This window comes from Xiphias gladius, chromosome 11 (assembly GCF_016859285.1).
Source record: "Xiphias gladius isolate SHS-SW01 ecotype Sanya breed wild chromosome 11, ASM1685928v1, whole genome shotgun sequence".
NCBI lineage: Eukaryota > Metazoa > Chordata > Actinopteri > Istiophoriformes > Xiphiidae > Xiphias > Xiphias gladius.
Window position 1 is genome coordinate 5,417,288 of NC_053410.1, and position 23,328 is coordinate 5,440,615.

The 23,328-nt window shown below is 40.6% G+C and overlaps 1 pseudogene; it reads left to right on the plus strand.

Moving 5' to 3' along the window:
• The first annotated feature begins 11,807 nt into the window (after positions 1–11,807).
• Positions 11,808–23,328, plus strand: LOC120796663 (annotated as a pseudogene).

Below are 23,328 nucleotides of genomic sequence, written 5' to 3' on the forward strand. Positions count from 1 at the left end.
CTAAGAGCATTCATGTTTTCCTCCAGGCGATTTTTCATTTCTAGGGTACATATATTAAGCTCACATTGAGCAGGTCATGGTGGATGAATGGGTCAAGCACAGGACTTTGACCCAGGACATTAGGGTTTCAATCCCAATTTGTTTTCTGACTTAGTTAGCTCATTATTGAAAGTTTACTTATCTTTATCTTATAAATATATAAATAATCGTAAAAGTTATAAAATAAAAATAAAGAAAAGACTGAAAATAATAACATACCTACAATCCTGACAAAAAAAATTCACCAGCCGAAAGTTTTTGTTTTCACCTGTTTTCACGGAGGAATAGAAAGTGAGTCATAAACACAGGAGAGAAAACGATTTAGGTCAAATTAAAAAATGGATTACCAGAGTTTTTTTTTCTCACTGGCCTCTCAGCGTTTCCGTATGTTACACACAGTCACTCGCATCTGACCTGCATTTGTTTGGACAACTGAACAACAACTGCATGAAAAGTGAAACTTCTACGAGACAAGCCTGAGGAAGGAGTATGGGAAGCGGGTTCATGAATGTTATCTTTAAGTGTCATCTTAAAACATATTTTATTGCTTTGCTTACAATAGTGATTCCTTTATTTCTCTGTGATTATCTACAGTTGAAAAAGTGTATTTACTTATTTATTTTTCATTTATTTTACAAACATTAGTATAGTTTTAAAACTGCAAAATCCGTTTGATATTAAGTTCTAAACATCTTGCATGTGCAGCATGTAGTTTGTCCTTTTCCCTGCTTCCGTTTGTTCATGGATCATAGGACATATATAACCTGATTGACTGTCTGGCCCCGCTGTTTCTCCCTCTGGCCAGACCTCCATCGTCCCCCTCTCCATGCCACTCCCTGCCATGACTGATGTACATCCTCTCCAGCTCGGCCATGTTCCTCAGGTGAGCGTTCTTCAGCTCCTCCAGCCTCCTGTAGTACTCCTGGTTGGAGAAGTAAACTTGCTGCTCCTTCTGCAGGCCGTAGATTTCCAGGGACAGAGAGCTGCGAAGGCCTCTGCCACCTTTTCCTTCCTCGCTGCACTCTGAATCCAGATCATACTCCTGAAATGTTAAAAATTGTAAGCATTATGTCATTTGGTGGATCCATACAATTTAATAGCATCAACATGATACCCCATAATCTAATAACAATTTCCTGTTTAATTATTAGTAAAATTATAATCCTGTGAGGGTGAAAATGACTCATTATGTTTCTTTTTTACCGTGGTAAACATTTTAAACCAATGTGACCAATGACAAAAATAGTCTGTACTGTGTTTTACCTTTTGTCAAAATAGGTGTTATAAAAGAGCAAGTTGATCAAGTATTGGAGAGATATTTAATCATTGTAAGTGGTTCTCTTTAAACATTATTTTCGAATGGCTGTATATGTGACATAGGTGTGTGGGCTCTAGATAGTAAATATGAATATAGTGAGTCTCTCTCGACCATTTGCCATGTAAGAAAAAAAATATACGGCAACATATTTAAGTATACTTTCAACTACAAAACTGTTTGGTTTCAAGTAAATATATTGTAGCTTATATTAAATTCTCCTACTCTGCATGAAACTAATAAACTCTATATAGCGTACCTATTAAATATATATATATATATATATATATATATATATGTATGTAATGGAGTGAAATATGCACAAATCTTATTAGAGTCTTGTAGATCTCTTCCATGCTGAATTATAGGTTTTCCATATTTTGCAGGTAGTTTATTAGCTTATTAACTAAAACAAGCCGGAACTCAGGAGTCTTTAAAGCCTCACCTCACTGGTACAGTCCTCATCTCTGACGAAGTAAGGGTCTCTTTCCCCTCCATACAGAGCCATCAGTTCCTTGTCTTCCAGAGAGGCTGATCGGTACATTGCCGCCGTCTTCTTCACTTATTCGCCAAATAACAGGAACTTCGAAACCGGCTAGAAGTAGAGCGGAGCCTCTGCCTGCTCTCTGACAACTCAGTCTGCACGCCGAGGTGCTAAGCAAGCATGGCAAAGTCAGTGCAGGGCACCAGTAAAGATTAACATACACTTAACTGACACACACACACACACACACACACACACACACACACACACACACACACACACAGACAGACTGAGGGCCTTATCCTCTTATCGTCAGAAAGAGTCGTGATTTTACTGCCGTCGGTGGTGCCGTTGGCCAGATGGTCCATATGGAGTGAGATAGATGTCAATGTGAATGCTCCCAATCTGATTTACAGATTAACTTTCTTAAATGCAGCACAAGTGCTGATCTACATTATCCTGCACCTGTTGCAGTTTGCAAAAGGCCCGCAGCAGGAAAGGTCAGGAACTGAAAATATGTGTGAATCACAGGAAGGATTCACACACCTTTTGGTAACCGGTCATGTAATATTAACTGTTGCATTATACGAAATATTTGACACAATTAACTCACAGGTATCAGCATATTAGAGCTAGATATGTTGTTTTAAATCCCATAGCTGAATGTAAATATGTATTTTCTCCCTCCAGTGTTGTTTTATATTACTAATATGGTTTGTCAGCGATGGTGTATAAAGGCACATCTCAGGCAAAGGAAAAAGACGTGATGTGTTGCTCCAGATACAGCTACTAGCTTCCATCCGCAGCACCTGGGCAGGTGCCTCGTTCATTCCAAACATATTTCCAGCTCTGCACAATACAAAAAGCACCCTTCCCACTCCAACTCAAACCCCGTCTCCACATATCAACAGTGTAAAACTCACATAATTACTGCCACCTACGCACTAATAGTACGTAGAGCAAACGTGTCAAGATGTCAAAGGCAGGGATACAAAAATACAAAAGCAGATACAGAATTGTTGATCCAGCTATAACTCCCATTATGATATGTAGGGGGGAAACAATAAAATGCTTAATTTTCTGTGGTGGCTGTTTGTAGAGAGCTTAGACAAGTCAGATATTTACAGCTAAACATTGTCTGGTGACTCTAGACAAACTCCAGTTTATCTACGAGCTATTTGCCGGAAGTGGTCTGCCGAGCCATCTCCTGCCGTTTAGCGCTTTCACCGCGCAGGTTTTGGTTGACGGGTAACTTGCTCGGGTTCGAAGCGTCGCACCAGCAGAAACTTGGTGGGCTTGGAAGTTTCAGCCTCTCCTTCTCATGTCACTGTTCCCCACGTCCCTCTAGGAATATTCAGGTGATGATCTGTCAGGGCCCACTTGGCACTGCTGACCTCCCTGGTCCAGTGGCACATATGGAAAGCTCCCAGACTTTTGCTCCTAAATGCCTTTAGGCTGAGATCAAAGTGAAGTGAAGCTGGGCCGCAGTTCAGCAGCGTGATTTGACAGATAAAGCTGGAGAGGGAGGACACCTACCAGACCCAATCATGTTAAGCTGTTTACTGGGGTTTCTCGGCGCTGTTGTTACAAGTCTTCACCTCACCACCTGCTACAAGACCTTTCCCCATCTGTCTCCTGTCTCCTTCTATTCCATATTCTCCTACCAAGGGGATTGAGACGGCAGGAGACAGAGGAGAGATCCGAAGAAGAAGAGACAGGATTGTATTTCAGTGTCATCAAAGCAATGATGCTTTAATGAGCACTTTAGGGCAGTGGTTCCCAAACTTTATTTCTAATGACCACTTCAAATAGAGCAACAGCTTCTTTTGACCCTTCACTGGAGGTTTTCGTTGCCTTACTGTGAACGTGAACGTCAACCAAAAAGTGAGCTCTAATCTTTCCTTGTCAGATTGTTTAATTTGAGGGATTTTTAGTGACCCAAAAGGGTGGAAGTATCTAGTATATGAAAAAAAAAAAAAAAAATTAAAAAAAAAAGAAAACCAGATGTTTTGTTTTCTTTCTTATCTGTTTACTCATTTTGTGACCTCTCAGATTTATCTTTGGAGCTCTTGGCAGGGCCTGACCCCCAGGTTGGGGACAACTGCCTTAGAATTCCATGCAAATATAAGTATAATACATGATTTCATATCTCCTCAACTCATATCTATAGTAAATGTATTATTTATTATTTATATTATTTTTACTTCTGTAGATCAGTGTTTGGGTACATCTCGTAAGTGTCCAGATGTTTCTCTGTGTTTCATGGCTATAAATTAATTCATTATTAGCCTTTTTTTCATTTCAGTGTTCACGTCAAACATAAAATTTCACCCACAATATGGTAAGTCATAACTTGTGACGAAAAGAATGACACCTCTATTTTCCAAGTTCATATTAAATGCCCTGTGAACTCAACGATTTGAAACGCGTCTTAAACACAACGCAAACTATGCCAATCAGATTAATGCCTTTTTATTTTGAGGAATATTCACAGAATTTAAAATGATGAGACTGCATCAGAGTTATGAATGTGCGGCTTTCCCGCCTTTATTTGATGTCCAATTGCGCGTCAGCTTCCCACTAGAATAAAGGCGAATTGTCCTTCAGTCCTTCATTTGAAAACCTCACATTCACCATTTTATTCTCATATTTTTTGTAATCTTAGGACAATAATGATAAGATCTGAGGATGTTGGTCAAGTAGGATTATCCCAGAACTCTTTGAGTAACAACGCAGGATATGAAATGTACGCTAAAGTTGCAATCAGTTCACTTTTTAGGACCGCTGACTCACCACCAGTCCTTACAGACGGAATGATAATTATTATTATCATTATTTCTGTGTCCATTTTTTCCGGTGATCACATTCTTCACTGTCATCAAGGCCACGAGTCTAAAAGAATATTCTAGCAACACTACAGTTCACCTCGGGACAGACGACATCTGTCCACAAGATGGAGCCATTGTACTTTTTATTTCTAGTTGCATGTGAGGCAATAAGAAGCTGTCAGTTTAAATTAAAAAAATATCTATATATATATATATAATATATATTTATTATATATATATAAATCTATATACATACATATACATATAATGTTACAATGTGTATATATATGTACTTAACACTACTTCTTAATGTAATGTAATACATGTAATGCATGTATGTAGGTATGTGGCGTTTGATAGGAGTGTCATCAGGAGTCATTTTGAGCAATGATCTTATTTGTATTTATTCAAACTTGAAGTTGAATGTTTTAAGGTAGTGATTTAGGGGTTTTACATTTGGTTTTTTCTGTTTTTTTCCCCCCTGTCACACTGTAGTTTCTGGAATTAAGGTGTTTCTGTTTATATTCCTCCTGCAGTTCTCGGAACACCTTCCTCTCACAGTTCGCAGAACTTTTCCTCCACATCCTCCAAGGTACAGACTCCCCTTTGTGTGCGTGCGTGTCTGAGAGCGGGAGAGAGAAAACAAACAAAGACATTTTTTGCGTTAAAATCCGGGTGAAAAGATTCGGGTTTTTTTTATAACAGATTACACTCGTTGAAGGTCACTTGTAGAATAGAGGATATCCCAGTATACACTGGTCAAAGGGGGGGAAACAACTTCAACAGGCCACCAGTCTGGTGTAGGGCTTAGGTAAAACTTTATGTATGCTTGTTATACACAAGTCAGTAACTCAAATCACATTGTTTGATGACTAGATATTAACGCTACTGTCCTTTCTCCTGAGAGAGACTGTTTAGTGTATACTACCAAATTCAGATTTCTGACCTGGTGGGACATTTCTGTACGTCTGCTGTATGTGTGTGTCTGTCCAGTTTTCCGCTGGGCTCCTCAGTGAGTTGGCGTGGGATGAATAGTGGCAGTGTTCGGTCGGAGTGGGGCTGAGTAAACAGTCATCACAAGCTTGGCTGTTCCTCCGCCGCGCAGAGCAGCGCGCCTGCACAAAGCCGGCCTTCTGCTCTGCTTTTTGCGCGACAAATGGCGGTTTACCAAACAGCCAGATATCTGACGGGTTTGTGATTTACTTCAAAAACTTCAATGCATTACAGATCCCTTAAGTTAAAGTTTTCTTCAGCTGGTTCTTCGGTTTCTTGTTCAGTGGCGACAATGCACACTAACCTCTACAGTCAACCAACTGCTGTAGTACAAATGTTCATAAAACCTCTAACAATTCATTTTTAATTGAAACCGATACCAAATCAGTGTACATTTTTAAAAAGCTTTTTAATACGTACTTGTTTTCTTTGCCCTTTTCTTTAGCTTTTAAATCAATATTAAAATATAAGGCAGCACGACCACAGCTTGTCCAGAAGAGGCCTGTGTTTGGGAGGAAGTCCCCCTCACCTTGCCCCACGTCACATTCACGGACGATACCATCAGGTGCACATGATTGCACCGAAACATTCGTCGGTGCACACACTCACTCATTAAGTACCTGCGCTCAAAAACCATGTAGGCACACGCAGAAACATTTAGTCCTCCGCGGGCACAACCGCTGACGTGGATGTGGAGAGATTCAGCAGCGGAGTGGCTCTCTCGTCTGCGAACCTCCCACGTCACAGCAGCTCCTCACAACCTGTTTGTTTTTAGGAGGGATACTCCACCCTCTAATCACCCAGCCCTTCTCATTAAGTCCCTCAAACCACTTCTGTTACACAGCCTGGGCATTGAATGGGAGGCTGATTGCGGCCTAAATATAAGACTCAAAAAAGCATGGCTATCGCCCTAAAGACAGATGTAATGGGATGCAATGAGGGGTGTTCGTCTCGTGTTCTCTACTTTCTTTCTTTAAAATCTCTCATTTTATGTGGCTGTACAAGGAATGAGTTGTTCGGTGTAGCTTTTCAGGCAAGGTAGGAAATCTTTGAACACCCACTGTATACATCTGACTGTTTCTCAGAGGCTCAACACTCACGTATGGGTGTAATGTTCGGGTGTGCACGTGCTTTTGGTCTCAATATGTCACATGATTGTCATGAAATAGAACAAATATGATACTTTAAAGACTTTAAGTGATGCTAAAATATTTCAATCAAGCCAAAACCTTGTTGGTGCTGGAGTGTTTCACAAAAACCGCATTCATTCCTGAAGAATCAACATCCAGTATATGTGTAGAGTTTTTAATAAATTCAGTGTAACTTCCCTTTGTTTGGACACACTAATGTCAAATCTTTTTGGTAGTAATTTTCCATCTTATTAACAATTTGTCACTAGTCCATCTCAGTCATCCTAATCAACTAATACATACTGTATATCAGTCTTTTCACTGTAATTTATGCAGTTATTTGAAAATGATATCGTGACATGCTTCTGACATCCAGGAATATCTTGGAGTTAATGGCAAACATTTACAAGAACTATCAAACACAAAATAAGAGAAATTGGAAGGGGTGGATATACAGTATATGTGTGTCCAAAAACCTCTTTTCCTTGTCTCCTGTTACTTCTCCACTATTGCTATCTAAAAAAAGGCATAAAATGCCTGAAAAAAGAAAATGCATAACTGAAGAACTATGGTGTTTAACAGTGGCTAAAAAGTCACCCTGAGCACAATCATTCATAAACTCACATGAATTATTGAAATCATTTAAAGTCCAGTAGGGGGAGCAAAATTTCAGTGTTTGAAATATTTAAAATGCATTTTTATATGGTTTTCAGGAATTAGTGGCCATAAAACAAATCATTTCATTCGTCAGTTGTGTAAGCGCATCATGTATAATTGTGCCGGTTGTGTCTGTATTTTAGCTCCCAAAGCTCAGTCATGGATTTCATGTACCTGGGAGTGTGGGGGTTTCTCTGCAGGATGTGCCACGTTATACGGACAGACGGCATCCTCGTGTTCACATTTCCTCCGCCTCTGCCGCAAGATCTGGTGAAGGCACCGTCCGCCCCTGCGCTGGCATGCCAGACTTTAATCTTAATGCTCATGCACAGACTGCAAGCCTCTGTAGCTGCGGGGGGGTTCGCGGGATACATGATCCTTATGACCTTTACCGGCACACTGTACAGTAACTTTCCCCGATGACACCTCAGGGGAGGACCTACTGTTTGTAGAGGCCGTAGACACAGCCACAGTCTCAGATATTCAGTTTCCACCATAACTGTATTCATGTCAGGTTGGAAATACCTATGAAATGACATCTAGGGTGCATCAGAACATAAAACAGAAGCAAAGACTTTTTTTTTTTAAAGGCGTGCGTGTTTGTGGGGGGGGGTGACTGATGATATAGTGCACGCATTCTCCAATATTCTTATCTGTAATGGTAAATGCATTCCAGGAATTCTCAAAGTGTTTGCAATTTCTGGTTTATCTCTGCTACAATGGCTATTTCCCATATTTCCCACAACGCCTCTTTGACAGCTCCAATAGAACAAATATAACCCTGTTGGAGCGTGGTTGGGGGGTAGGCATGACACAGTGCAGTCTGGATAACTGAGTTTACTCTTCCCTTTCACACCTACTGTACATTTATTAACTTCTGGCATTTTTTGAGCGTCTTTATCCCACCTTTAGCCTTAGTTTTCTACTTCTCTCTCTTTTTCTTTCTTTTTCTGATTCACCACTCCGCCGCTTTCTGTTTCATGACATGACTGAACATGTACCGTTAGGTCCATAAGTATTTGAACAGTGACACAATTTTCGTAATTTTGCCTCTGTACACCGCCACAGTGGATTTGAAATGAATCCATCAAGATTTGATTGAAGTGTAGACTTTCACCTTTAAGTCAAGGGGTTTGACAAAAATATTGCATTAACCGTTTTAGGAATTACGGCCATTTTTATACATAGCCCCTCATTTTCAGAGGCTCAAAAGTAATTGGACAATTGACTGACAATAAGTTTGATGGCCAGCTGTGGCCTGTTCCCTCCTTATTTCATGACAAATTAACCGGATGAAAGGTCTGGAGCTGATTCCAGGTGTCGAATTCGCCTTTGCTAGCTGTTCATAGGAACTTTCTATATGTGGTCCAAAGAGGTGTGGATGCAAATGAAGGAGGCCATCAATAGGCTGAAAGAATTAATCCAACCTAGCAGACAGATGGCGGAAACTTTAGGAGTGGCAAAATCTACAATGTGGTACATTCTTAAAAAGAAGGAATTCACTGGTGAGCTCATCAACACCAGAAGGCCTGGAAGACCATGGAAGATAACTAAAGTGGAGGATCACAGAATTATTTCTGTGGTGAAAAAAGACATTCACAACATCTAGTCATTTCAAGAACACTCTGGAGGAGGTTGGCGTATCATTGTCAAAGTCTAGAATCGAGAGACGTCTTCATTAAAGTAAATACAGAGGGTTTACCACAAGGTGCAAACCCCTGGTAACACTCAAGAACAGAAAGGCCAGATTAGACTTCACAGATGACAGATGAAATCAAGATTGAGTTGCACCAGAATGATGGGAAGAGAAGAGTTAGGAAAAGGAAAGGAAAGGCTCATGATCCAAAACACACCACATCATCTGTCAAACATGGAGGAGGCAGTGTTATGGCACGGCCATGTATGGCTGCCGATGGAACTGGGTCACTGGTGTTTATTGTTGATGTGACTGCTGATAGAAGTAGCAGGATGAATGCTGAAGTGTATAGTTCTATACTATCTGCTCAGATTCAGCCAAAAGCTGCAAAACTGATGGGAGGGTGCTTCACAGTACAGATGGATGATGACCAAAAACATACTGTGAAAGGAACCCAAGAGCTTCTCAAGGCATTCAAGTATTAAAAATAAACCTTATATTTATAATTCTGTTGGTTTGTTCAATTAGTTTTGAGCCTCTGAAAACAAGGGACTGTGTATAAAAATGGCTTTAATTCATAAACAATTAATGCAATATTGTTATTAAACCCCCTTAAATTAAAGCTGAAAGTCTACATTTCAAGGCTTCGTTTCAAATCCATTGTGATGGTGTACAGAGAAAAAAAATTATCACAATAACATTGTGTCACTGTCCAACTACTTATGTACCTAACTGTTTTCATCAGGGTGCATTTTTTCTCTAAACAAGGTCAGGCAGGATTTTTTGCAGGCTTACAGACTGATAAGTAGTTTGTATTTAAAGGCCTATATTCCCCACGGTACTGTATGAGCAAAGTGATTTAACTGTTCTGGTGCACGTCTGAATGAATCTTTCATACCGAATCTTCAAACTGAACTGGCTATTCTGAATCACCATTGTCACCGACAGAACCAGTGGCTTTTAGAGCGCCCCGTACTGGTGCAAGAGAGGGCAGTTTTCAGCTCAGCCATAATTACTCCCTGGTTAAAACCTGAAATCCTGAAATATCGCAAAAGCAACATGAATGATCATAACATGTTAACTCTGTTGCACATAGTTGGTTGCTGAGCTATTCACCTTATAAACAGTGCATCTAAAGTGTTCATTTTGTTCTGAACTGAATTCTGAACAGCTTGAAGAGTCTCTTTAAAAGTCAGAATCAGTGCAATGACTTGCTGATCTACCTACCGAAGTGCATTTGAAGAGTGGTGCGATTTCTTAACTTAGATAAAAAGTGAACAAACTACAGAATCAGTGACTAATAGCTCTTTGAACTGAAGTAAACAAAACGATTGGAAGCAGCAAAGTGATTCATAATTTCTGCCTCTAAACCCTGATAGATAAACAGAGCTTGCAAATGTAAAGAGTGCACTGTAGCTGCAATGGAGGGGCACCTTCCTGTTTGTGGGTTAGTTGTGCTTTAACATACATTTTGTCATACCCAACCTCACAAGCTGTGAATCATAGAAATCCCTAATCTAACACGTTCATTAAAAAGGAAAGTAGACTGGCTCTGTGCAGTTGTGTGAAAGGCTTAAATTAAGCATGAAGCAGCTAACTGCTTACTTCAAGTGGTTTTATTTTCAGCTTTAAGTACAATACTTGACCCTTTTTTTTTTAAATATTTTTGCTCTTAAACATCTCCCAAAATCACACAAAGCATGCAAGGGGAAACTATAAGATTATTGTGACTGTAAGAGACTCCATCCCTCTGTCAAATAACCCTTCTAACCCTTGACAGGAAGTAAGAGACAGAGGCTGTTGTTACACACGATAACAGACTGTTGAAGGGGAAACATTGTGATAAAACAGATAAGTGATAGAACGTAATACATGCATGATTAAAAAATATTTAAATTATTCTAAGATACCCCGTGTACACTCGTCGAAAAACAAGTACAACCAATGACATCTGTGTGCTTTTTGCAGTTCTGCTTTTCTGGCACTGTTCATTATATAAACATAATGCACTGTGTATTGTTACACAAGTTCAGCTGAAAGAATAGTTTTTTATAGCGTAGTTCAGTAAGGGAATAATGAGAACAGATGTCAAGGTTGGGCCTGGTGTCTTGTTTTGGAGGTGTAAACCTGCAAATGTACTGCAGGCTAAAGAAGCAGCTAACCCACAAACAAGAAGGTGCGGCTTCATTCAGGGGTTCAGCTAATGTCAAATCTCAAGTCTTACTTTTCATTTGTACATGTGAATAGCACACCGTACTATACCTCATCTGAATCCCTACACTGACCCAGCAGACGTGATAAACACATAAAGTGTACTGTGCATGTAAATTACAGTAGTGATGGGGGTGAATCCATGCCCTGATGAAAAATATGGCGCGGTAAACACTCGGCCTAAAATATTTTGTTAATTTCAACAAGTTCTAGTGAATGCTTTTGCTAAAATTTTTTGCCAATGAAAAGACAGTATTGGTTTTGTGTTGACTTTTCTCAAAACCAAGATCTTGGTATTTTACAGTATGCATCAAAACAACAGAGGAGAACTGTAATATATAACAAAAAGGGATAAATTCCCATTTGATTTTTAAATTTCAGAGAGAAAACAACGCGTCTTAAATCAGCTAAAAGATAATGATGAAACGGGGTCACTGTGACATACAGTACATCTCTGTTGGTCAAGTGTTACATCAACAACTCTCTACTGTCAGAAGCCTTGGATCAGGTGAACATGGCTGAGCTGACGGTGCCCGGGGAAGACCAGCTTGAAGAGATGCACGAGGGGCAGACGGCCAGATACTAGGAGCTGGTAGAGCAGTGTCAGAGGCAGGGACGGACATCTCACTTACATGCCCATTTTTGCTGGTCAGGGTTCACTAAACTTGAATCCCGAAATAGAGCCAATGGAAGGAAATACACGTAAAGTGACCTTACCTTTATGGTTCGTTCAGTTTGAGCCATTAATGTGTTTGTGTGCACCAGAATCTTCTGTGATCGCGGTTGCTTGATGACTGCGGTCAGATTTAAATGTATCAGGCAGCAGGAGAGTTCATCTCTCCTCTCAGTCTGCGCTCATACTTCCTCCTCACCATGTTTAATATGAATATTTGCTCTGCACGGCTTATGTTTACATATCTTGGGTTCACCTCATTCCTCGACTGGAACTCACAATGCAGCAACTGAGGGCAACAAAAGTTCAGATCTCTACAGTGTGATATTCAAAGTCTTATTACCACACACTGCATGGTTTCATCTGTGATGGCTGCACCATTGTAAAACTTCACATCCTCATCAAGGGCGATGATGGCTCTATGATTTACAATGGCAGAAACATCTTCTGCTCTTGATACTGTGCATGTTGCTCAGTGAGCTCTGATTGTGTGAATGCTTGCTTATGCAGTGTATCTCCTCCTCTGATGTCCCTCTATACATACACACTCTGCTCTGACACACCCACGAAAATGTTGATAGCAGCTTGAGAGGAGAGGAAGTGGCCCATTAGGGTGGTAGCTTGTTTGTGTGCAAATGTTTGGAAATGTGCATTTATGTGTCCGGACACAGTTTTGTGTATCTGTCTTGAGAATGTGGCGTAGGCAGATGTGCACTCAGTGTGTATGTACAGTATCTGCCTGCAGCTCTGTTGTGTTTGTGGCTCTTGACAAAAAGGACCTTGATGTTGTTCCAGCAGTGTTCCACGCTTTGGTCCGGTCTTGCTGCTTTTCTCATCTCTTCCTCTAATCTCTAAAACACAACCTGACCGTTCTGTTCCTGCTCCGATTAGACTGCCTGGCTCCTCGCTGTGTGTCACTGGCAGAGCCACAAAGTCTGGACCGACGCACAACCAGACTGGACGCTTATTAATCTCCTACATACAGTACATCTGTGGTGCCTGGCTTGTGTCATCCTGCCTTTGCTGACCACCAGGAGGAGTATTGTTATATGCACTGGAAGAGCTGTCTTGTTTGCTTTTTAAATGTATTTTTCAATGCATTTACACCTAATCGTGTAATTATCAATGGATCAGTTCATCCAAATGACTCTGACTTTCAGAGACTTACAGGTAGTTTTTGTTTTGCCTGCAGCAGTTAGACATGTCCAGCTCTGAATGTTGATCCACCCAAATGTGATGAATCTGAATGGAATTTAAACCATGATACTTAAAGCTTTGAAATTTTCCTGATAAATATTAGGCAGCTAACAAATATAATAACCTGAAAACGAAAAACAGGAACAGGTTTTATTCTATAGGTTGTTTCAGCAACAACATGCTTTCTTCAGAGCTCAAAAGAGAAACCGTGGCCTTGAAAATTGTCAAAAATGTCATTTTTGAAATTTCAAAATTCTACACTACGTGTATCTCCAGAAACAAGGTCCCGGTCACTTTGGATAGTCCGCAGACCTGACTGTACACGGATTTCAGTGGAGCTCTTTCCTCAGTAGGAACTGTTGAAAGCGAGGTCTGTGTATTATCCAAAGTGACTGGGACTTTGTCTCTGCAGAGACAGACTGTTGTTGAATTATGAAATTAAATTTTTCTGTGCTTTGTGCACTACACGAAGGACATTCCATTAATCTCCATTATACTGGAGGGAAGGCTCAAATCTCACAGGCCGGTATCAGCTGATAGAACCAAAGCCATCCACATGATGGCTGGATACCACTGACATCTCGAAATTAAAATCTGCCCAGATGTAACACATCACATATATCAACATAAAATATAGTATAAATACTATACTTACTTAATATCATAGTGAAAGCGTTTATTGTTTATCAATGGTATTTTCTTCCTTATATTTGTAGTAGCAGATGAGAGTAAGACTAAGAGTAAGAACTTCATGAGTTTACACACCAAAGTGAAAGTAATTCTGTGTGCATTTTATGTCAAAAGTAGCAACAACAACTAAACAAAAAAAAATAAAGCAGAAATGAGTCAGTGATACCATTCATAAAAACCAAACTAGTCTCCACTTGTTTCCCCCCTTTCCCTTTTGTATTTCACACAAAAGACAAAAAAGGAAGTGAGCAAGGAAACCATGCTGCAAGGCAACAAGGCAACATTTACTGTAAGTAAAATTTTGTTTCTGAGTAAACGCTTTCGAGACTGAAAGTGTTTAGCATCACTGCTTCTAGCCCTCGGGGTGAGTCCCTTTTTTTAATTGCCAGCAGTTGATCAGAGAACTGTTCCACTTCTCTGGTGTTTTTCCTTTACCGAGAAGCAGAGCCAGAGTGGTTTCACTAAACCGTTTGAAGTTCATTGTTCTCTCATTGTACACACTTTAGAGGGACTGAGCAAAGCAAACTATTTTAACACACAGCCTCACTTACTGGTAATTTGTCAGTGCCTGTACCCAGCCACAGATGTTGGGACACCAGTATGTAATGTGTTAGCGGGGAAAGTGGTGTGGTTTCATGCTTCAATGGTTTTGCAGTAAGTATTTATGCCCAGTAAAAAGGCCAGAATTTGTGTTTAAATTCCAGCATAAATTGGAGGTAAATAACGAAGTGAAAACGCAAAATACTCATTGTGCTATTCGTTCCGCTCAAGCTATTTATCGAGAATGGTCTGTGATTTCGTTTATAATGGACTGAAATAAATAGGAAGTACTACTTTATGAGGTTGGTTTGATACACTACGACAAAAACTGGGAGCACACATCAGAGTGAACCATATTACCAAAGTCCATTTGATCTTGAAAAGCAGCTTGCACTACTGTTCATTACCTCGGTGGAATATCATCTTAAGGGGTTCTGCGACATCCTATGAAATGGCCTCTTGAAACTCCCAGAAGGCTACTTCACGGAAAACAGATCTTCTTCAGTGCTGTCCTCAAGCTGCTCCGGTGGGCGTAACTAAAGAAACCAAACAATAACATCATCACAGATATTATCACTCCCACCTATATGTCCGTCCCATCAAATCAAACAGTAGATGTTGTGACACCGGTATCTGAAGCAAGTAACTGACACCTTAACATGCCAGATTGAAGAGGCTGCAAGTGACATCACTTGAGGCAATTTACCAGACTTGAATGCTCGCAGACACCATATGTGTTTTCCGCCAAAATATGCAAACTTGGAGTACAATATTCATTTGTAGTGACTGCAGCATTTTTAAACTTTTTATGGTTGAGTCTAGGTACTCATGGCCCCTTTCCACTAACCTAGGTGCTAGTTCTGGGCTGGTGCAAGTGCCAGTTTGGAGTTGGTCTAGCTTGCGAACCTTCTAAGAACCAGTCTGCCTTTCCACAGGCTAGAGAGCCAATATAGAACCATGTAATTAAGACACTGTATGCGTACCAGCAACGCTAACGCCAAGCACAACAACAACAATGGCGTGCTACATCGCCTCTTTACAAGTGTTGCTCCTGGCTTTGCAAGCCCAGACAGGCATCCAAACATTTTAATGATGATGTTGAACATTTCCAAATTTTTAAAAATGGTGGTAACAAAGTTTTAGATGGTCTTGTTGGTCACGATAATCCCGCCCCCAGCCCCTGACTAAAGGGTTGGTGCCGCCTTGAACCAGTTTTCCAGGCCGTTGGCCAGTTCTTTGTCTATTGAAATGCAAAGAATTGCTTCAAGTTTGAGCAGCGGCTCCGAACCGGCCCTCAAACTGCCTTGGTGGAAAAGAGGTATCAAGAGCACTTGGATACGTGGATTAGGGGAAGATTCTGATCAGGTTTAATACTGAAAAAGTTCACAGTGACTTCAGACACAACGTGTTCATTTACATTTTAACAAAACCACAATCTTTCCCTAACCAAAATGCTTGTACTTTGTACACCTTTTGTAACCCATCTACCACAACAATCTCCTTGCAAATGTGCTGCTGTTGATAAATGTAGTGCTTCATTCGTTCAAAAAACACTGCCTCTGAGCATAATCCAGCCAGAGTTTATGATTCCTACAAAATGCAATTTCTGTTGCAGTTTAGTTGTATAGAAACGTAATTTGTAGGAGACGGGGTTGCAGGAGGGTAGCCGCTGATGTTACTCATTCACCCCCCACCCACCCACAGCTTTCCCCTTGGATACAGTCCATCAACTTTCCAGGTAGCTGCCCAGATGTCCGGTCCTGCAGGCTACGGCCAGCTCAGTCTCCATGACCTCCATGTCAGCATACCAGAGTAGGCGGATTACAGCCAAGGACAGGCAGCACCTCACCAGTAGGATACATTAGCAAGTGAGCATTTTTACTCCACAGCATTATGGCAGGCGATGAAGAAGCCTAGCATTTCTCTAACATTACCCATGCTCCCCAATGTCAGCACTTTGTTTAAGAGCATCCAGTACCTTTCTGCATCGTTACGCTCGGGTCGGTCTCATGTTTCTGATTTGGTGTTGGGCAGATATAGTTGCGAAAGGTCATCAAGAGGACATGCGGACCAGGTGATAACTGAATTTGACTTTGGGGGAGCCTCTCTGAGTGCTTTTACATATATATATATGTTTATTTCCAACTCTTTTCTCCTTTTGATTAACACAGTCCTGTCTGGTAACCAAACTTTCCTCTGCCTCACTTTTTTTTTCTATTCCATTAGTGTGAGTCTGCTTGACAACCAGTCTCTTAAACCAGCAGTATCACCATTTGTCCCCTGTTCCTTTCAAGCCAATGTTTGTCAAGACATCACTTGGAGAATCACCACATTGCCACTAATTATCATTATTAATCACAAGAAAGTATTAAGCTGCCAGGAAATATATTACAAGGCAACGTTTGAAAAGACTTTTGATCACGTTCCCATGCTAACAAGGCCAATCATCTACTTTGTCCAAACATAGCGAAAGTTTCCAAAATTGGAGTGCTGGCATCTTCCTGGGTTTGATGGCTGTTTCGGTGAGAAATGGGGAATAGTTTAACTGAGGAGAACAGGGGGAAATAGAGCACATAGTCTGCCTCTATCCTTACTGGCTGTTGCTCATTCGACAACAGTGAAGCCTTCCCAGTTTCCTCAATGTCTCAAAAATGAGTTTGAAAGCAAAAGTCAGAATATGGCGGTGTTGACTTTGCATATGAATATATAGGTTCTGACATATTATCTAATCTCGTATGGGAATTTTATGATATAACTGATAGGTTATATTGGGTTCTAACGCTCTAGAGTTCAAGTTCAGAACTCTAGAGCTTTAGAGTTCATGCAAAGGCATGGAAAAAACTAAACAGCTTGAAAAGCTAAAGGTAATCAGGGTGATGTTAGCTTTAGCAAGTGACTCGCACCTGTTTCCATTCCAGTCCTTTCATTTACCTGAGTTGTTGAGCATGTGTATGTTTTAGCGATTAAAGTCAGGTTCGTATTTCAGCTTTGATTTTAGGGGGGTTTAAAAGTAGGTCTCACGGTATTTTGACAATGAATACCCTTCAGGCCTGTGAAGAAAAAACACAAATGGCAGGTGGTTCATCACAGACTGGTTGGTAGGTTCTCAAGACCGCCGTCAAACCAGATTTATATCAGAGCTACGGTATGCGTCTCCGTGACAATGCAAAGTATGAGAGTATGCCATAGCACTATTCCTGACCAAAACAATTGAGAAATCGAGATTTTGTGCAAAGTTAACGCCTCTCTGTCTCTCTTTCACACACACACACACACACACACACACACACACACACACACACACACACACACACACACACACACACACACACAGGGGACACGGAGCTGTTGTAGTGTGCTGGGACAGCAGGCTCCCTAGTAGCTGCTCCTGAGCTCAGGTGCCTCAGGAGCAGAGGGCGGAGCCGATTTGCTTTGTTGTTCCCAGGTCAGTGTGTATCACAGACAATAGCGGGAACAAAGACACACATGAACACACTCAGCACAATGCACCGGCAATATATTCCACCCAAACTGTCTGTATTTCTTCATTTACTAATACAATATCCTGTTTTTTGTTTATTTGTATTACATTCAATTTTGACTCCTGAGGTCCTGCTGTCATTTTCTAACAAATTCATCTTCCCGGTGTTCTTTTTTACTGATTGTGAGTATTTTTGCTGTCATTGATCACAGTAACCTTAAACTCTGCCAGGGTTTCACTTATTATAAAACCACGTTATTCAAATCCTGTCGTAAGAATGCGTAAAAAAAAACATTGCATCTTGGGTTTGACTATTCACTCAATGTAAACATCTTGTAGCTTCTGTGAATTGTGGGAATAAACAGATGCAACATATATACAGCATGTGATAGTACAATGTAGTATAATAAACATTATATGATGTGAAAATATATATTATTCCAAATTATTATCGGGTTAAAAAAACATGTACATACAGCATGAAAAATGTTTGGGGAAAATGTAAGTTGTAGATACCACTACGCTCTTAATTAAACCGATATTTTTCTTTAATTTAACTTGTATAAAAAATCAGACACCGAGCCCAGAATGGTTGATTGATACTGCACACTATGATAAACCCTCAACACTCACATTCTCACATTTCTTATGATTTCGACATATGAAAATCATCTGTGTCTCCATTTCCCTCCCTCTCCATTTCCAGATATATTCGGAAAACATGTAATAACCATGGTGGAGGGCCCATCGTGGATAATTGCAGAGCTTTCAACAGTGGGGAGACCGCAGAGGCAAACAGTGGCGTTCAGCGTTGTGGTCTGAGTGGGTGGTTTGGTAGGTGGTGTCTGAGGAATTTCCTCCATGTGGAGGAAATTCTACTGGCAGCAAAGGCTGAGATTTATGTGTTTGTTTACTCAAAGAAACAGTTCACTCTTAAGAAAGTGTAAATACTCTGAAATACTTTAAAATATAGCCCCCAGGGAATGTTCCTTCCATTCACAGATCCATGATTATAGATTGAATAGACACATTGAATCGGAACATTAAACAGCTCCATAGTGATACTCTAGTCCCACAAGAGTGTTGTAGAGCTGCGTATAATGTCATGTAGGAACAATAAGGTGGGAAAAGCTCAAAACAGAGACGTGCAGCGGCGGAACAGCCACCAAAGAGGGATATGAAAAGCTTAGGGGATGTGCACAACAAATTGGCCAACTTGTTTCAGAATGAAACTGTTGACAGCGGAGAGTCCTGTCACTGTGGGACAGGACCTGGCCGAGGATGCCCTCGAAGAAATTGTCATCCTACCTGCCTTAAGAGCAGAGCTCTTTACAGGCCTGAGAGTTCGGCACATGGTTTGCTTTTGTTCGGACCGCCTGGAAATGGGAAAAACAATGCTGGCCAAAGCAGTCGCAACTCAGTCAAGTGCCACATTCTTACTCATCAGTGCTTAAGAGTTTGACCTCTAAATATGTGGGAGAACGTACGAGCACTTTTTGCAGCTGCTAGAGAATTACAGCCCTCTGTCATCTTTATCGATGAACTGGCAGCTTGCTTTGTGAGAAGAGGGAGGGAGAACACGAGGGCTCTCGTCGATTATAAACCAAGTTCTTTGATGGGGTGCAGTCAGGAGGGGACGATAGGGCGCTTGTGACAGGCCTTGGCACCCCGATGAAGCAGTACTGCTTGGGAAAGCATAGGAATCCTCTGAGCCGAAAATGAGCCGTCCGATCTTACAACACCGAAAGCAGGATATTCAGGAAGCAATTTTACGTCATTAGCCAAAGATGCTGTACTCGGGCGGATTAGAAAGTTGGGACCAGAACAAGTCTGGTTTATGGCTGCTAGTAAGATACGCAACATCATGATGAAAGACTCTGAGGATTCCCTGAAGCTCATCAAGGCCACTTTTTTCACTCCAATTCCCCGCCCAACCATGCAGCTGGAGTAAAAAGTCGTTAGTCAAGTAGTTAGTCAAATGAACACAAACGATTTAATGTAGAGTAAACCTGGGGTATCGAGGGCCTCTGGGAATCTGGGGCCCCGGGGCAGTTGCCGGCTTTGCTGGAAAGCTAATCCAGACTTGTCTGTGGAGAATAAAAAAAGGAGAGATAGTAGCATGTTCTTTTTTGTCACTTTTTTCCCATTGAATTCCAGACGCGGTATTCAACAACACAACTGAAATATACTGTATGTCACAACTCTTTTTTTTTTTTTTAACCTTCCAAATACGTGCACCAGAATTAATTTTAGGCAAATAGAAGGAATCTACAAGGCTTTGAATGGAAACTGGTTGTTGTTGTTTCTGATCGCTGTTACCGCTAACTCAAGATAAAGTGTAACTAATGTCTGTTTGCTCAGTAATGAGACGACGATTTTTGACACAATAGCCCTCTGTTAACCCTCCAGGAATAACTGATTCTCTACGGAAACTGTTCCCTCTTCCCTACCGGTACACAAAACAGAGAGCAGCGCAAACATGCAAACATGCAAACATGCAAACACTCCAACCTTTTGCTTGTCTGAAGCTCTGAAGAAAATATACACATCAACCCACAAACATTTTCCTATTCAGATCAATGATGTTGTGTCTGTTGTGGTGTTCATTTTAACTTCTTTCTATGTACCGGGTGAGTGCCGGATAAAAGCACGTTAAATACAGTTTTCAAATACTGAAGTTGAGAATATGTCGCTTTATTTCGTGCGTGTATCACAGTGTCACCAGGACTGTATAATATTTGCTATTTAAGCAAATCCAGCTGTCAGTTTAGGTTGCAGGCCTGGCATCAGAGCAGGCTAAAATGCTTTGAAAGTAGGCGTCACTGCTGTCCAATGCAGGGTGACGCACGGCGTTGTCTCCTCTAATCTCTCCATCTTTGTCCGTCTCTGTAACAAGAGAACAGGCATCATTTACAGCCTCGGACTCCCTGAAGGCTCTCATTTCAATGCTCCTGCCATGTTGTGGATTAAACAGCGTCTGAAAGGATGAGTCACCACAGATGACTTGAGTTAAATTAGGGGTTTTTTTTTTTTTTTTTTTTACAGAGTAAGGTTTATGAAAACAAGCCTCAGTGTTAGAACTTAAGGGCCATAAAAGAAAGAGAAATATGGTGAATCAGACCGTATTTGTGCTGCATTAAGCAGTGTTAGTTTTGAACATTTTGAATTTCAAGGATTCTTTTTCTTAACCCTAACCCCAAGCATTCGTCAGCACCCAGCCCTGCCTCCTTCCATCAGCTTTACAATATGGATTTTACATTTAAAGATTTTGAACATGAACGGCTCCAGTTGGAAGAAAACTTCTGTTTAATTTACATGTATTTTTTATCAGGGGTATATGAACATTATTTTGATTCTGATTTTGTCACATTGCTGTTTTACTTTACTAATCTGTTTAATTAAATTTGTTTTATTTTTTGCCCTTAATTATAATTAGCTTTTGAACTTATTTTTAAATGTTAGAATTAGATATAAATACAAAGCTGACATGACTGACACCTTGCTTTTTTGGAGTAACCACTGTATGAATAGTTTACACTGCATCTCTCTCTATATAATACATTCAAACACATTTACATTGCTCTTAGGGGAAAAAAGTCACTTTTGAAACTTTGTGCCGTTCAAAAACAGAATTTACTAACTTGCTAACTTGAGTCCTTTCTTTTTTTTAATAAATGTTATCTCATTTTGGAATAAAACTCTTCATGTGCGAAGTATCATTATCATTTGGGAAATATTATTTCATTTCATTAATGGTCATTATACTGTAAGTCATCCAGGTTTCATCTAAAAGTTATGCCCTCTGACATCATGGCCCACCGTGCATATACACTGTGTATCACTGTGTTCCTCAGGTCACTGGTGCAAAGTTACTAAAAGTATCCAACCGTATAACAGTGCAAGATAAGGGATGACAAATAATCTTTACTCCACCAATTTAACATTGCACATCTGTAACCTCACAATAGACAGTTTTTTAAACAGAATCAAAAGCCATGCAGCAGGGAATTTTTAATTCCTTGTCAAAACCTGGTACCTACAAAATGCAACTCTGCAACTCATTGGCTAACTTACAGAATTTCGGACAAAAATTCTGCGAGTGCAGAGTTGAGCGGCAGGCTCCAGAGTTCTGGTATGCTCCCCTCTGACTGCACACCCCCGGATTGTTTTCATTTCCAACCTTGTAGTCCTCAGCCCCAGCCAGCAACGCCTCAATTGGCATCTGCATGTGGGCCACTTAGCATGTTGATCATTTGAACCATGGTTTTTCCAGGGAGGATTTAATTAGCTTATGCATGTTCTTTTCCTACAACGCTATGTTTCACATGTACACAGTCCCAGCAACATTTTTAGGTTGTTGATAGGAAAAAATGTCAACTATAAATTGAATTACCAGTTTATTTTTTTTTTAATTGTTTCTGAGCGTTGCTGTGTGGTTACTGTTTCTGTTTTTCAATGTTTATTTTAACCAGTAGGTCCAATATGACTGACGTAACCTGCCTGACAACCAAATTTCCCCATTAAGAAAGAAAGAAAGATTGTCTTTTAACTGAATGCGCCCCATCAGTGCAACAGATATGCGATATTTCAAAACTGAAGTCATGTGAGGTTTCACACATCAGGGCATCTGATCAAGTCCCATGACCCCGTGGGACAAATACAAAATAAAATACTGACGTTATAGCGGCTACAATCTCTAACCAGCAGGGCAGAACATCCCGGTTAACAATTTAACCAGCCCTGGGAACATGTTTTTACTTCAGATACTGGCCTTGGGTAATAATCTCCACACCGTCATGCACACTGAGTGCTCAGCTGAGAAGCACGTTCATCACCATGGGAGCACTGGCGGACACTGAGCTCCTACCTGCCCACTCACTTTGAATAAGCTATTATCCAAATGCTTAAAATATTTCATTATTACCATGATGAGTGTTAAACACTGTCCTGACACAGTTTGCCAAACATGATTCATGTTACTGAGGTAAGAGTGATTTTTATTTTTAGGAATACCGTCACTGAAAATTCACTTATGATCCACCCACTGTTTTGTGTGTCAACAGAAACTGACATTTTATGACACAGTCTCAGACTTCAACTGAGGAACTAAAGCAATTTCAGCTATCTCTTTACAGCTATGGTAAAGGAGAAAATCAGGGCATTTCTCAGTTTTATCAGGAGCTCATAGCCAAACACTTGTGCTTTTGTCCAATAATTACATTTTTCAAGCTGAACGGTCTGATCAGTGATATGTTTTATCATCTGTCTATGGTCAGAGAGTCTTCTGATCTGACCACACCAATCGGGGGGAAAAAAATGGCTTGGATTGTGTCAGAGGAAGGAACAGACCGACTCCCAGGACCTAAAGTCACAGGACCCACGGACATCGCTGCCAGGGTCTGGGCAAAGAGCGACAAAGCTGCTATTGTTGCTCGCAGAGGAGCAGACAAATGA